Source organism: Manis javanica, chromosome 9 (assembly GCF_040802235.1).
Source record: "Manis javanica isolate MJ-LG chromosome 9, MJ_LKY, whole genome shotgun sequence".
Lineage (NCBI taxonomy): Eukaryota > Metazoa > Chordata > Mammalia > Pholidota > Manidae > Manis > Manis javanica.
The window spans coordinates 117,378,997-117,392,366 of record NC_133164.1 but is presented as its reverse complement, the minus strand read 5'-3'; the positions used below and the strand labels follow the sequence as shown (position 1 = coordinate 117,392,366).

The following is a 13,370-nucleotide window of genomic DNA, read 5'->3' as shown; positions in this document are numbered from 1 at the left end:
AAATATTTAGCTAAAGACTTTTTGAAATTTCAGAGGTTTAATGGTATAATTCCAAAGAAAGGATTTTAAAAGAATAATTTATTTTGTATGTGGATGAATTCAGTCTCACTTTCACAATCAGAAACACAAATACTGTTTTATGAAACAGATTAATTTTTAAAATACATTTATAATTTAGCACATGTAGATGATATTTTGCCTTTTAAGGAACTATAAACATTTCATGCAAATCTGTGTGTGGCTATATATTCTTATTTTCTTGAGTAATACTTAACAATTGGATTGCTAGATCATAGTATAAGGTTATGTTCAAATTTGTAAAAAATGACCAAACTTGATTTTAATTTAACTTGGGTAAACAGCTTGTACAATATTCAAAAGCTGAGAATTTCCAAATATTTATAAAATAAATTAAAGAACAGATGTTTACTATGCTCATAGGTCAGAAGGCTGAATATTGTTCAGATGTTAATTTTCACAAAACTGATCTAATGCAAATTGATTCAACATAATGCGATCATAATCCAGTCAGGCTTTTTCTCCATGGTTTCAAATTCATGTAAGTAGAAAACACTACTGTTGTAGCCTTTAGCTGTACTGGTCACTAAAGAACTGTCAGTGTTATATGCTTTTCCAGGTGGGCTGGTTTTTTACAGTCCTATTTGAAGTTAACTTAAACATAATGAAAAGAATCAAGAAAATCAGGCAGGAAAATCCCTGTTCTTTCTATAACTCACTACCCTGAGCCCTACACACCTGAAAATACCGTGAAAATATTTTGACCTATAAAAGAAAATTATACCTGAACTGTTCTGCATTTTTTTCCTTCAGAGATAATCCAAGTGCTTTTTTTAACTAGTACTTGAAGCTTGCACATGAAATAAACTGTGTTTTCATGAAATGGGCAACAGGAAACAGGTATAGAATTTACATTAGTCTTACTTCCTTTTAACAAGTTAATCTATAGGTCATGCCAATGTTACCTAATAACTAATGCTGCATTATTTTCTAAGCTGGGATTTTTTTTTTTAACTGAATTTTTAAGATTTTAGTTGGGATAAAACACCACAGTAACCTTTCTGTTTTTCTTTTTTTGAATCATTTCTAGTTGTAAGCATTTTAAATTAGCATCCTATCTTGAACAAAGGTTATATTTGCAATCTGCACGGGAAAGCAGTTTTCCCAGTACTGAAGACGTTGATATACGGTAGCGTATTTACACTGTCAAAGAGACTTCACCGATCATGCTGATTATAAAGGTCACTTAGACAGTTCCCTAGTCATTTCAGGAATCATAATATTTCCTAACACCATCCTGTTTAACATAGTCTCTGAAGTATTTCTATTTATTTTATTTAAAATAGAGCAGTATATTGAGAATGTTTTTCAATACAGAGAATATGCATTTTTGAAATGCACAGTGAGGCAATATGATGGGAATTTCACCGTAGATCTGTGGAGGTTAATTGTTAATGTCAATTGAAAATAAATTAATATTCTTTTGCAATAGTTACTCATGTTTAATTTTTTCCCTTCATATTGAATTTTACCATCCACTATATCCAGTCAATTGTTTAAGTAACCTAAAGAAATATTTTGGCTGTATAGGGAATGGAGAGATTAAACTAATTTTAATGAAACCTCATCTTTTAATTACTTCAGGCCTAGAGCGGAACATGGCATTAAATACAACAATATGTACCAAAGACATTATAAAGGTTTTTTTAGCTGTTAACATCAAACTTTCAATTGTAATTTTTCCCCCTTACAAGTGCTTAAATTTTATAGCACATTACCTCACCTTATGGAAACTGATGAAATTCAGTGAGTGCTATGTGCTTCCATTAAGTGAGATAATGTGCCTTAAAATAATACTGCCAAATAGTTTTCATAGCGTGATCTTTTTCTTTACTGCCTTTTGTTTGCAATCCCCTTTCAAGACTTTAAACAGGGATCTGGTTCCCTACTAATTTTACCCTTTTCAATTGGAAAACAGTGGCTTTTCCCCACCCTGTGTTTCTAATGGAGCTTGAAATTAGCATCGTGCTTTTGTTGTAATTTACTTTTTATTATGGTGTTGCTGAAAATTGGAAAATGTTCATAGGGTCTTTAGAAAACATTGCTTAGTGTTAAAGTATGTCAACCAAAGGAGAGACTTTTTGAAATGCTAAACACAAGGAACAGATTGTGACTCTGATTTTATCAAATTATTTTAATTGATTTCTTCATAAGTGAAATGTAAATTACAGCCAGAAAGCCCTGAGTCCTTTGTCACTTTAGCTAATCTCTGGGTGATCAAACGTAGCGCATGGGCTCCCTTAAATTAAAGGGAAATGATTCTCATTCCTCTATTCAGTCATTGTGCCTGTCTCTGGCAGAATATGAGCATTAACCTTCAGAAGCTAATTCTACACAGGCTGACTTGAGGCTGATGTTTACAGGATTCTGATTAGTGTGTACTTACTTCATGCAAAGGAAAGGAGACCAAACTTACTGAGTATCTGATACTAAATCTACTCCCTTTTCATTTTCTTTCTCTTGTATTGAAACGCCTAATTCCTCAATCTCCTTATCTGGGGGAAGTGAAATAAAACTCACTTAGCATGGAGATTCTGGCTTATTCTTAATAAGGTTCTACTATGTTCTAGTATTTAAAACTCAATGGATAGAAAATAAAAAGCTGTAATGTCAATTGGGGTATGTATTTTTTTTTTGAGAGGGCATCTCTCATTTATTGATCAAATGGTTGTTAACAACAATAAAATTCAGTATAGGGGGGTCAATGCTCAATGCACAATCATTAATCCATCTCAAGCCTAATTCTTGTCAGTCTCCAATCTTCTGAAGCATAACGAACAAGTTCTTACATGGTGAATGAATTCTTACATAGAGAATAAATTCTTACATGGTGAACAGTACAAGGGCAGTCATCACAGAAACTTTCAGTTTTGATCACGCATTATGAACTATAAACAATCAGGTCAAATATGAATATTCGTTTGATTTTTATACTTGATTTATATGTTGATCCCCACATTTCTCCCTTTATTATTATTATTATTTTTATTTTTAATAAAATGCTGAAGTGGTAGGTAGATGCAAGATAAAGGTAGAAAACATAGTTTAGTGCTGTAAGAGGGCAAATGTAGATGATCAGGTGTGTGCCTATGGACTAAGTATTAATCCAAGCTAGACAAGGGCAGCAAAACATCCACGGATGCAGAAGATTTCTCTCAAAGCAGGAGGATGAGGTTCTGAGCCTCACCTCTGTTGATCCAATTGGGGTATGTATTTTGACTTCTATTAGGAAATGTATGGAGGCACTGATTTTAGCCCAAGTTTGTTAAGAATAGTTTTAATCAATCTAAAGAAGTATCTTCAGTCCTGGGTGCATACTAAAACCACCAGGAACATACAGTAAATATTCATGCCTAGGTCCCACTAACTGAAAATCAAGCATAGTAGATCTGGGACAAAGTGGGCTGTGGCATATATTATTTGTGACGATAGGTCACATACCTCCCTGTGTGTGTGTACATATATTATCACTATGGTGCAGAAAGTTTTGAGAATTTGTCATAAAATATTAATAGCCTTTCTTAGCATCTAAAGGAAACTTACTGAATGCTTGGTTGAGTGTCTGCGGATCTGGTGGTATAAGTATAGAACCCTCTGTCTTGCCCGTTTCAGAAAAATCTTGCCTGCTGTTCTGGCCTTTTTAAAGTTGAAGTGGCCACCTCTGTTCTTGACTTTAAATGAACACACAATTTCTAGAGAACCACAGTTAGATCTGTGACACTTGAGGACTTATCAGTTGTCCCTTGGGGACTGGTCGACAGTTCCTGTTACACTTAGAGCATTCCCAGCAAGGCTGAGAACATTAACTTTTGTCTTCTTAATTTATTGTGGACATTTTACCCAGGGAGGACTTTATCTGCAGCACTTTGTGACACTTTGATAGAATCCATATATAATGTTCTTCAGAGCATTAAATAAGGCCAGTTTTTCAAGTAAATTTAGCCTAATGGTTTTAACAGCTGTCCATTCATTACCAGCATGGTGTATGAGTACGAGGAGGTGATGATCAATGAGGTAATTATAGTAAAGGTGCAGCAGTTTCAAAGTTAAAGTAGGTGTCTTGGCAAGACCCAAATTGTAGTTAATTACTCCTACCCGTATCAATATGCTACATAAGTGAAAACGGATCCAGGTGTCCTTGTTTTGCTGTACTAGTCGGTGGGTGATGGTAGGGGAGGGTACCTAACGGCTGAAGGTAAGGAGCAGACAAGTCTTTATCTAGAACATGAACGTGCACATGTGATAAGGCACACTTCACACTTGGTTTCTTCCTCGTCAGGAATGCCCTCCTTCTCCTTTCCCACCAGCCTTCTTACTGTTTTATTTTCTCACAACTATATTAATGATTCCTCACTTCTTGTTGATTGTGTTAATTTTCCCAGCTATATATCCTTTAGTTCTAATTATTCTGGCTGTTTTGAAATGTCTTCATACATAACACAGCTACGAAATTCAAATATGAAGTGAATTTATTTTTTATTTTTTATGTTTGCAAAATTCTTTCTTTTCAGATGGAAGATATCTAAAAAGAAAGATTATAGGTCTTCCATTGTTACGACATAATACTGTACTTCATATTGCATTCTACTTTAATAGAAGCATCTAGGGAATATTGTAGAAAGAGTTTAGAAATTTGAAGTTCGAGTTCTTCTGAGTGGTTTTATGATCCTTATTGTAGAAACCTAATGTCCTCAGGTATCAATTTCCTCATCTATAAAATAAGCTTTTTACACTCACTTAAAATACTTTATTGTGTGTCAGGAGCCATTCCTCTGTGATGAGTTCTGGGCTGTTATCTACTAGATTTACACAATTACACATTAGTGCGTATATACCACACATTAGACTGTGATGATCATAGGAAACAGCAGGCTTATTTCTGAATCTCTAGCACTAACATGGTGCTCAAATCAAATTTGAAGCTCAAAAAATTATTAGTAAAGAACGTATACATTTTTTATGATTCTGTAGTTCACAGCTTTGTTGATTTTAAAATGGCACTTGAAGTTTCCAAATCTTCCTTAATTTGCTCCTGGATTATAAAGTCAAACCACACCTTTTAAAATATATTTGCCCTCCAATTGCTTGTTAGGAGTGAAGTCCTAACTCATACTTGAACCTTTTTGACTGAGGTCTTCCAAAGCTACATTGTTCCCAAAAGATCTTTTCTCCAGCCACTGGCAGGCAAACTGTTCAGGCAGAGGCGTTCTTTGGAAACTCTAAGGCCATTAGCTGATCTTGCCACAGGCAGGACTGTCCTGCAAGTCTTGACCCCACAGAATCCCATTTCCTACTTTTTATTAGACACACCTGCTCTCTGTTTACTGTAAGTGCTATTTATCTGTGTAGGTCTTGCTTCTCCAAGTCACTGGCTCCTCATTCGAACACTGGGCTAGGCTGCAGGGTGACGAGGAAAAAGAGTATCTCATGTTTACACTTACAAATGGAAGAATGAAGGAGCCACAGAGTTTGGTGATTGCCTAGGCTTAGGAAGAGATTCAGATATAGGGTGGCCATACTATCCACATCACTTCCTATAACCCCAAACTTTCTGTCAGAAGAAAAAGGAATAGTTTCAACTGGACGGCAATTGATACATAAAAAAATGAAACAAAAACTATTGTTTATGGATTAGTTTGTCATCACATCAACAAAAGTCTGCCTTCTAAGCCGCTCTACTCCTCATTTGGGCAATTTAAATTTAATTAGCTAGGGCATTACCAAAATACATTTCTACCAGTTTTTTTCAGGATAATTATGTATTTCATTTTTTTAAATTTATGATTATTTCTAGGACCTTTAGCTTTAATTTCCCTAAAGAATGTTGCCATGGCTTACCATTAGGAATTTATAGCCACAAAATACATTTATCTCACTGGGACAAAAAGAAAATTATGTAGCAACATATCTTGATTTTTCAAATAATTCTGTACTTCTGCTAGCTTTTCCCATATGTCATACAGAAAAATATTAAAATGCAATACTTCATCAAACACGAAAGCAGAATAATTTTAAAACTTAAAGTTACATAATATCTTTCCTCCCTAACATGGCCAGGCAGTTTATATTTTCTTCAGTTAGTCTCAAGACATCCAAAGACATTTTGAACATGTTTTCAAGGAGAATCATCTAAATGGATTAGTTTTCATTTTATTGCATTCTGCTTGATTTTATCTATATTTCTATGAAAAAAACGCTCACAGTAAAAATACACAAACCCTAAGTTACAAAGCAAAAGATAAGAGTTTATTGACCAAACCTATCCTACCCACAAGCCAGAACACATACAACCTTCTTCATCCCTAGTTCACATTGCTAACTCTATTTCATTAGCTTCTGATGAGAAAATAAACAATTCAGTGTATATTTTTCACCATGTTACCAAATATATATATACTTTCTTATGGACAAGGTGAAAATTATTTTGCCAGGTATCAAGACATATTATACAGCTGTACCAACTAAAACAGTGTGATACTGGCAAAAATAAGAGAAATATAGCACTAATATAGAAAAAAGCCCAGAAACAGACATGCACATGTTGACACTTGATGTTTGACAGATAGCTTTGCATACTGATCTATTCTTAAAAGAATAGTCTTTTAAGCTGTTTGAGTTGGTGATCTACTTACAATAATAGATGTTACAACATAGAATAACACAGTATAACTTTTGTCTCACACCATATGCCAAAACAAATTCCAAATGTACAAAGATTTAAAAGGAAATACCAAACATCAGTGCTTAGAAGATGTTTAGGATAAGATCTTCATGAATTCTTCATAGTGGAATATTTCTTAAAAGGACATAGAAAGCACAGGTCATGAAGGAACTGATAGATCAAATCACCCACAGTGAAATTAAGAACTTCTTTTCCTTGTAAGACACTATTTAAAAGAATGAAAATGCAAGCCACAGAGATACAAACGTTTGCAACATACATATCCAACCAAAAGGGCTCACATCAAAAATATATAAAGTGACAAGCCATCAAGGAAAGCGGCAGCCGGCACCAGAGGAAAGTGGTCAGTTCACTTGACTATGCCCAGCAGACAATAGATTTTGCCAATCACCAATAAACATGAAAATGATGCTTACATTCGTCCTGAGCAAAATCCCAGTCCAAACCATGAAAAAGCCACTGTTACACAGCCCCTGAAATGGCTACAGTGAAGAATGACAATATCAAATATTGTTGAGTACGTGGAATGATTGAAACCCTCATGGAAACAAACCCTTAAAATAATTCGCAGGTATAACAAGAGTCATGTAGACTATGCTTTAATAGCTTCTACCTGAAACAAGCCAGGTGTTTCTCAGGAGAATAATAAATACATGTAAGACAGTATAGTCATACACTGGAATGTTGTACTGGGGTGGAAACGAAAATCATATATACATGCAATAACATGGAAAATAAATAATACAATTCTAGATACACGTAAAGCTCAATAATGAGGGAAAATGACACAGTACTATTTACAAATGCAAACTTTGGTGGTTAAACACTCCAGAGAAAAACAAGATGCAATTATTCTGAAAGTCAGGATAGTGATTACTTTTTGAGTGGAATGGGGATTTGGTGAACTGGAGCAGGCATGAGGGAGGTTTATGAGGGTCTCAGAAGGACATGAGCAACTACTTTGTGATAAACACGGAGCAGTACATCCGATTTGTATTAGCTGACTAGGGCTGCCATAGCCAATTACACAAACTGGGTGATTTCCAACACCAGAAATGTATTCTCTGGTGGTTCTCGAGACTAGAAGTCCGGAGTCTAGGCCATCCTCAGGGCCATGCGCCTTCTGAAGCTGTGAGGAGATGAGGCTTCCTTTTGTGGTTGGGCTGCCAGTAGCCCCAGGAGTTCCTTGCACCCCAGCCGTCCTGCGTTAGAACTCCTCTGTTCCGGAGGACCTTACTTACCTGGATTATGCAAAGACCCTATTTAGAAATAAGGTTACATTCACAGATACTGGAAGTTAGGACTTCAGCATATTTGGTGGAGGGGGGGGCACAATTCATCCTACAGCCCTGTTTTCTGCATTTTCCTATATGTGTTTTATAATAAAAAAAAGTCTTAAAGTATTGCTTTACTGAAATGTATTGGGTTTTTTTTGGTATCATTAATCTACGATTACATGAAAGACATTATGTTTACTAGGCTCCGCCCTTCACCAAGTTCCCCCCCACATACCCCTTCACAGTCACTGTTCATCAGCATAGTAAGATGCTGTAAAATCACTACTTGTCTTCTCTGTGTTGCACAGCCCTCCCCATGCCCCCCAATACTATGCATGCTAATCATAATGCCCCCTTTCTTTTTTCCCGCCCTTATCCCTCCCTTCCCACCCATCCTCCCCAGTCCCTTTCCCTTTAGTAACTGTTAGTCCATTTTTGGGTTCTGTGATTCTGCTGCTGTTTTCTTCCTTCAGTTTTCCTTTTTTCTTATACTCCACATATGAGTGAAATCATTTGGTACTTGTCTTCTCCACCTGGCTTATTTCACTGATAATAATACCCTCTAGCTCCATCCATGTTGTTGTAAATGGTAGGATCTGTTTTTTTCTTATAGCTGAGTAATATTCCATTGTGTATATGTACCACATCTTCTTTAGCCATTCATCTACTGATGGACATTTAGATTGCTTCCAATTCTTGGCTATTGTAAATAGTGCTGCGATAAACATAGGGGTGCATCTGTCTTTTTGAATCTGAGAAGTTGTATTCTTTGGGTAAATTCCAAGGAGTGGGATTCCCAGGTCAAATGGTATTTCTATTTTTAGTTTTATGAGGAACCTCCATATTGCTTTCCACAATGGTTGAACTAGCTTACATTCCCACCAGCAGTGTAGGAGGGTTCCCCTTTCTCCACATCCTCGCCAGCATTTGTTGTTCTTAGTCTTTTTGATGCTGACCATCCTTACTGGTGTGAGGTGATATCTCATTGTGGTTTTAATTTGCATTTCCCTGATGATTAGTGATGTGGAGCATCTTTTCATGTGTCTGTTGGCCATCTGAATTTCTTCTTTAGAGAACTGTCTATTCAGCTCCTCTGCCCATTTTTTGATTGCATTGTTTGCTTTTTGTTTGTTGAGGTGTGTGAGCTCCTTATATATTTTGGATGTCAACCCTTTATCGGATCTGTCATTTATGAATATATTCTCCCATACCGTAGGATACCTTTTTGATCTATTGATGGTGTTCTTTGCTGTACAGAAGCTTTTCAGCTTGATATAGTCCCATTTGTTCATTTTTGCATTTGTTTCCCTTGCCCGGGGAGATATGTTCAAGAAGAGGTCACTTATGTTTATGTCTAAGAGATTTTGCCAACATTTTTTTCTAAGAGTTTTATGGTTTCATGACTTACATTCAAGTCTTTGATCCATTTACTTTTGTGTATGGGGTTAGACAGTGATCCAGTTTCATTCTCTTACATGTAGCTGTCCAGTTTTGCCATCACCATCTGTTGAAGAGACTGTCATTTCACCATTGTATGTCCATGGCTCCTTTATCAAATATTAGTTGACCATACATGTTTGGCTTAATGTTTGGAGTGTCTATTCTGTTCCACTGGTCTGTGGCCCTGTTCTTGTGCCAGTACCAAATAGTCTTGATTACTGTGGCTTTGTACTAGACCTTGAAGTTGGGGAGTGAGATTCCCCCAATTTATTCTTTCTTATCAGGATTGCTTTGGCTATTCGGGGTCTTTGGTGTTTCCATATGAATTTTTGAACTATTTGTTCCAGTTCATTGAAGAATGCTGTTGGTAATTTAATAGGGATTGCATCGAATCTGTATATTGCTTTGGGCAGGATGGTCATTTTGACGATATTAATTCTTCCTAACCAGGAGCATGGGATGAGTTTCCATTTGTTAGTGTCCTCTTTAATTTCTCTTGTGAGTGTCTTATAGTTTTCAGGGTATAGGTCTTTCACTTCCTTGGTTAGGTTTATTCCTAGGTATTTTATTATTTTTGATGCTATTGTGAGTGGAATTGTTTTCCTCATTTCTCTTTCTATTAGTTCATTGTTAGTGTATAGGAAAGCCACAGATTTCTCTGTGTTAATTTTGTATCCTGCAACTTTGCTGTATTCCGATATTAGCTCTGGTAGTTTTGGAGTGGAGTCTTTAGGGTTTTTTTATGTACAATATTATGTCACCTGCAAATAGTAACAGTTTGACTTCTTCTTTGCCAAGCTGGATTCCTTGTATTTCTTTGTTTTGTCTAATTGCCGTGGCTAGGACCTCCAGTACTACGTTGAATAACAGTGGGGAGAGTGGGCATCCCTGTCTTGTTCCCAATCTCAGAGGAAAAGCTTTCAGCTTCTCGCTGTTCAGTATGATGTTAGCTGTGGGTTTACCATATATGGCATTTATTATGTTGAGGTACCTGCCCTCTATGCCCATTTTGTTGAGAGTTATTATCATGAATGGATGTTGAATTTTGTCGAATGCTTTTTTCAGCATCTATGGAGATGATCATGTGGTTTTTGTCCTTCTTTTTGTTTATGTGGTGGATGATGTTGATGGATTTTCTGAAATGTATTGTTTTTAACTGAAGTAAATATGAAATTTTAAATCAAATTTCAGAGTATAATGAAAAATGAAGATTTCCTTGTATATTTTCCATTACATATATAAATATATATATATATGTATTATATATATTTTTTATTTTTCTTACTCAGGAGAACCATTCTCACATCTACTTATGGAGTAACTCACATCTCTAAGGTATTTGAATTTACATGGTATTTTCTTATTAAAATAAAACAGTTTGACTTAGAATGAATGGACAGCCAATTAAGAAGTATTATCAGTTTTTGTTTTGGAGAATTAATAGTTTTGGCTTTTTATATAAATGATATTACATGTGAAAATCATTAAAATCATGATTAGTGAATAATTTGTTTAATTTAAAACCTTTTCAACAAATATTTGACCATGTTTTCAAAGATTATGCATTGATCAGAATGATTCTTTCCATAATAAGAACCAGTTAAAAAGTGTATACCTATTTATGGTATATTTTTGAGTTTTAAATCTATTTTGAAGAGTACACATGTATTTGGAGAATTAGTGGAGTAGAAAGTCTCTTTAATATTAAAGATATAAATGTAATTTATTAGCCTTTTGCTCATGATTTAAACCCTCTGTTTAGCTGGTGTTATGTTTTCTTCCTACAAGCTGTCTTCCACAAATGGAGTTTCAATCTTATACAATTTTGCAAGTCTTCTAGACAATATAATAAAATAGAAAATTGTTATAGTAGATAGCATTAAAAAAATACTTCTCAAGTAGAGATTAATTTCTTTTAGTGTAATACAACATACTATGTGAAAATGTGACATAGCATAAGTATTCTATCAAAAGTGTTTTGCTTTAATGTTTATATTTTAATTATTTGTGTAATGTATCAAATTATCAAGATGACAAATGATAAAGTGTTAAATTCACAAAGAAGATGCTGTTCTAAACTTGTATGCACCCAATAGATAGCCTCAAATATGTAAAGCAAAGATTGAAAACATTAGAAGGAAAAGTCACAAATCCCATGTGGCCTACCATTCGGGCTATTCATAAAGTATTTATTTCCATTTCTTCCAAAGAAATAGAGTTGTAGCTGGACACAGGGCTTCTTTCCCTTGCAGGATATGGAAGCCATGTGACAAAGTTCTTGCTAACTGAATGTGAGGATTGATCTGTATTGCCTCCAGGCTAATACTACAAGTTCCATAATGCTTTCCATTTTCCTTGACCCACAACAAAATAGCCACGCCATAGTTTCTCTAAGTCTTTTGGTTGCCATAAACTCATTTTCTAATGTATTCCTCAGGAAGGTTCATGGGTACAATACTCCTTGAAGTTTTGCATATTTATAGCTGATTTTACTGTGCCCTTTATAATTGAAGGACAATCTAGCTGAATCTAAAATCTGTCATATACAATTTTTCTTTCCTTGAGTCGTTTGTAAATGTTACTCTTGCTTTCTGGTATAACATACTGCTGTCAGAAGTCTGATGACACTCGGATTGTCTTGTGCTCAGGAGGAACTTGGGAAAATTGTTTCACTGATGAATGTTATGAGCTGGAGTTTCATTTACACAGCGTGCTTTCCAATGTGTAGGTTCAATTTTTATTTTCAAGAAAGTTTTACCTAATTATTATTTCAAATACATACTCTCTTCCACCTCTTCGGTTTTCTGTTTTAAAGACTCCAATTACATGAATATCAGGTCTAGGGCTCGCTTGCGGGATAAACAGCCAACACAATTGCACAGAGATGTGTGCTCAGAAGGACTTTGCTCCGAGGTGGCCTCCTTGGAAGCCTTAATAATTTTATCTTTCAAAGTGCATTTTATAAGTGAAGCCTGATGGGACAGTGGAGCAGGAACCTGAGGCACTGGGTCTTGCTTCAACAGCCCCACTTAGTGCACCTGTCCCCTCAGGCTGGCTTCTTGACCACCCCTCCACTGCCTGCACTCCGCAGGACAGCACAGCCTCTGCCTCCCACACTCACCCGGTTACTCCTGCCTCCCCTGCTTGACTGAGCCGGAGCAGGGACGCCAGCGGCAGGCACACGCACATCTCTGCATCATGGAGCACAGCAGACCAGTGGCCATTCCCCCCAAGGCTGGAAGCTGCATGGTACGTTGGGCAGGGGTCTGTCTGGCTGGGCGGGCCTCTTGCCCATCCCTTCCAGTTGCCTCACAAGTGTGGCAGGAAGGCTTCAGCCCCTTGGGTTCATCTCCCTGCTGTACGTTAGGGCAGCTGTTTGTAGGAAGAGGTGATGCCTGGCTGGATTTGCTGACCACCAAGTAACTTGTTGGTCCAGCAACTGGAAAGGGGGAATCAGCATCAGTGGAGCACACGTTAGGTATAAGATGATATGCAGACAGCTGTGACAGGTGCACTGACCCCAGGAATCTGCAACTTTAGGTAGCAAATTAAACCATCACAGCTGAGAGAAAGACAACAGAATTTGTAGAGCTTCATATTTCAATACTTTTAACAGCATTTTTTCCCTTTTTTTTGAATAAGAGCCCAGTATTTTCATTTTGTATTGGCCCCCATATCATGTTGCCTATCTTAATAGAACCTTCTTTGCCATCTTCTCTATCATTTATTTACCCCCTGGAGGTGTTTTAGATTATTTTTATGTTCATTTTCTTCCATTTTTCTTTTTTCTATTCTTTATTTTACTTACTGCCCTTTTTGTGGTGTCTTTGCTTGGTGTATTTCCTTCTAATTTAGTTTCCACTCTTGAGATGTTTTAATTTTTCAGTGATGTT

At 36.2% G+C, this 13,370-nt stretch overlaps 1 long non-coding RNA gene across 1 annotated transcript in view; it reads left to right on the top strand.

The window, feature by feature from the left end:
• Positions 1-13,370, top strand: part of LOC108403715 (uncharacterized) — a 90,044-nt gene that overhangs the window by 62,762 nt on the left and 13,912 nt on the right. The window contains exon 9 of the long non-coding RNA XR_012121271.1: positions 10,767-10,812. This is a non-coding gene — a long non-coding RNA (uncharacterized lncRNA). The remainder of the gene's footprint in view (positions 1-10,766; positions 10,813-13,370) is intronic.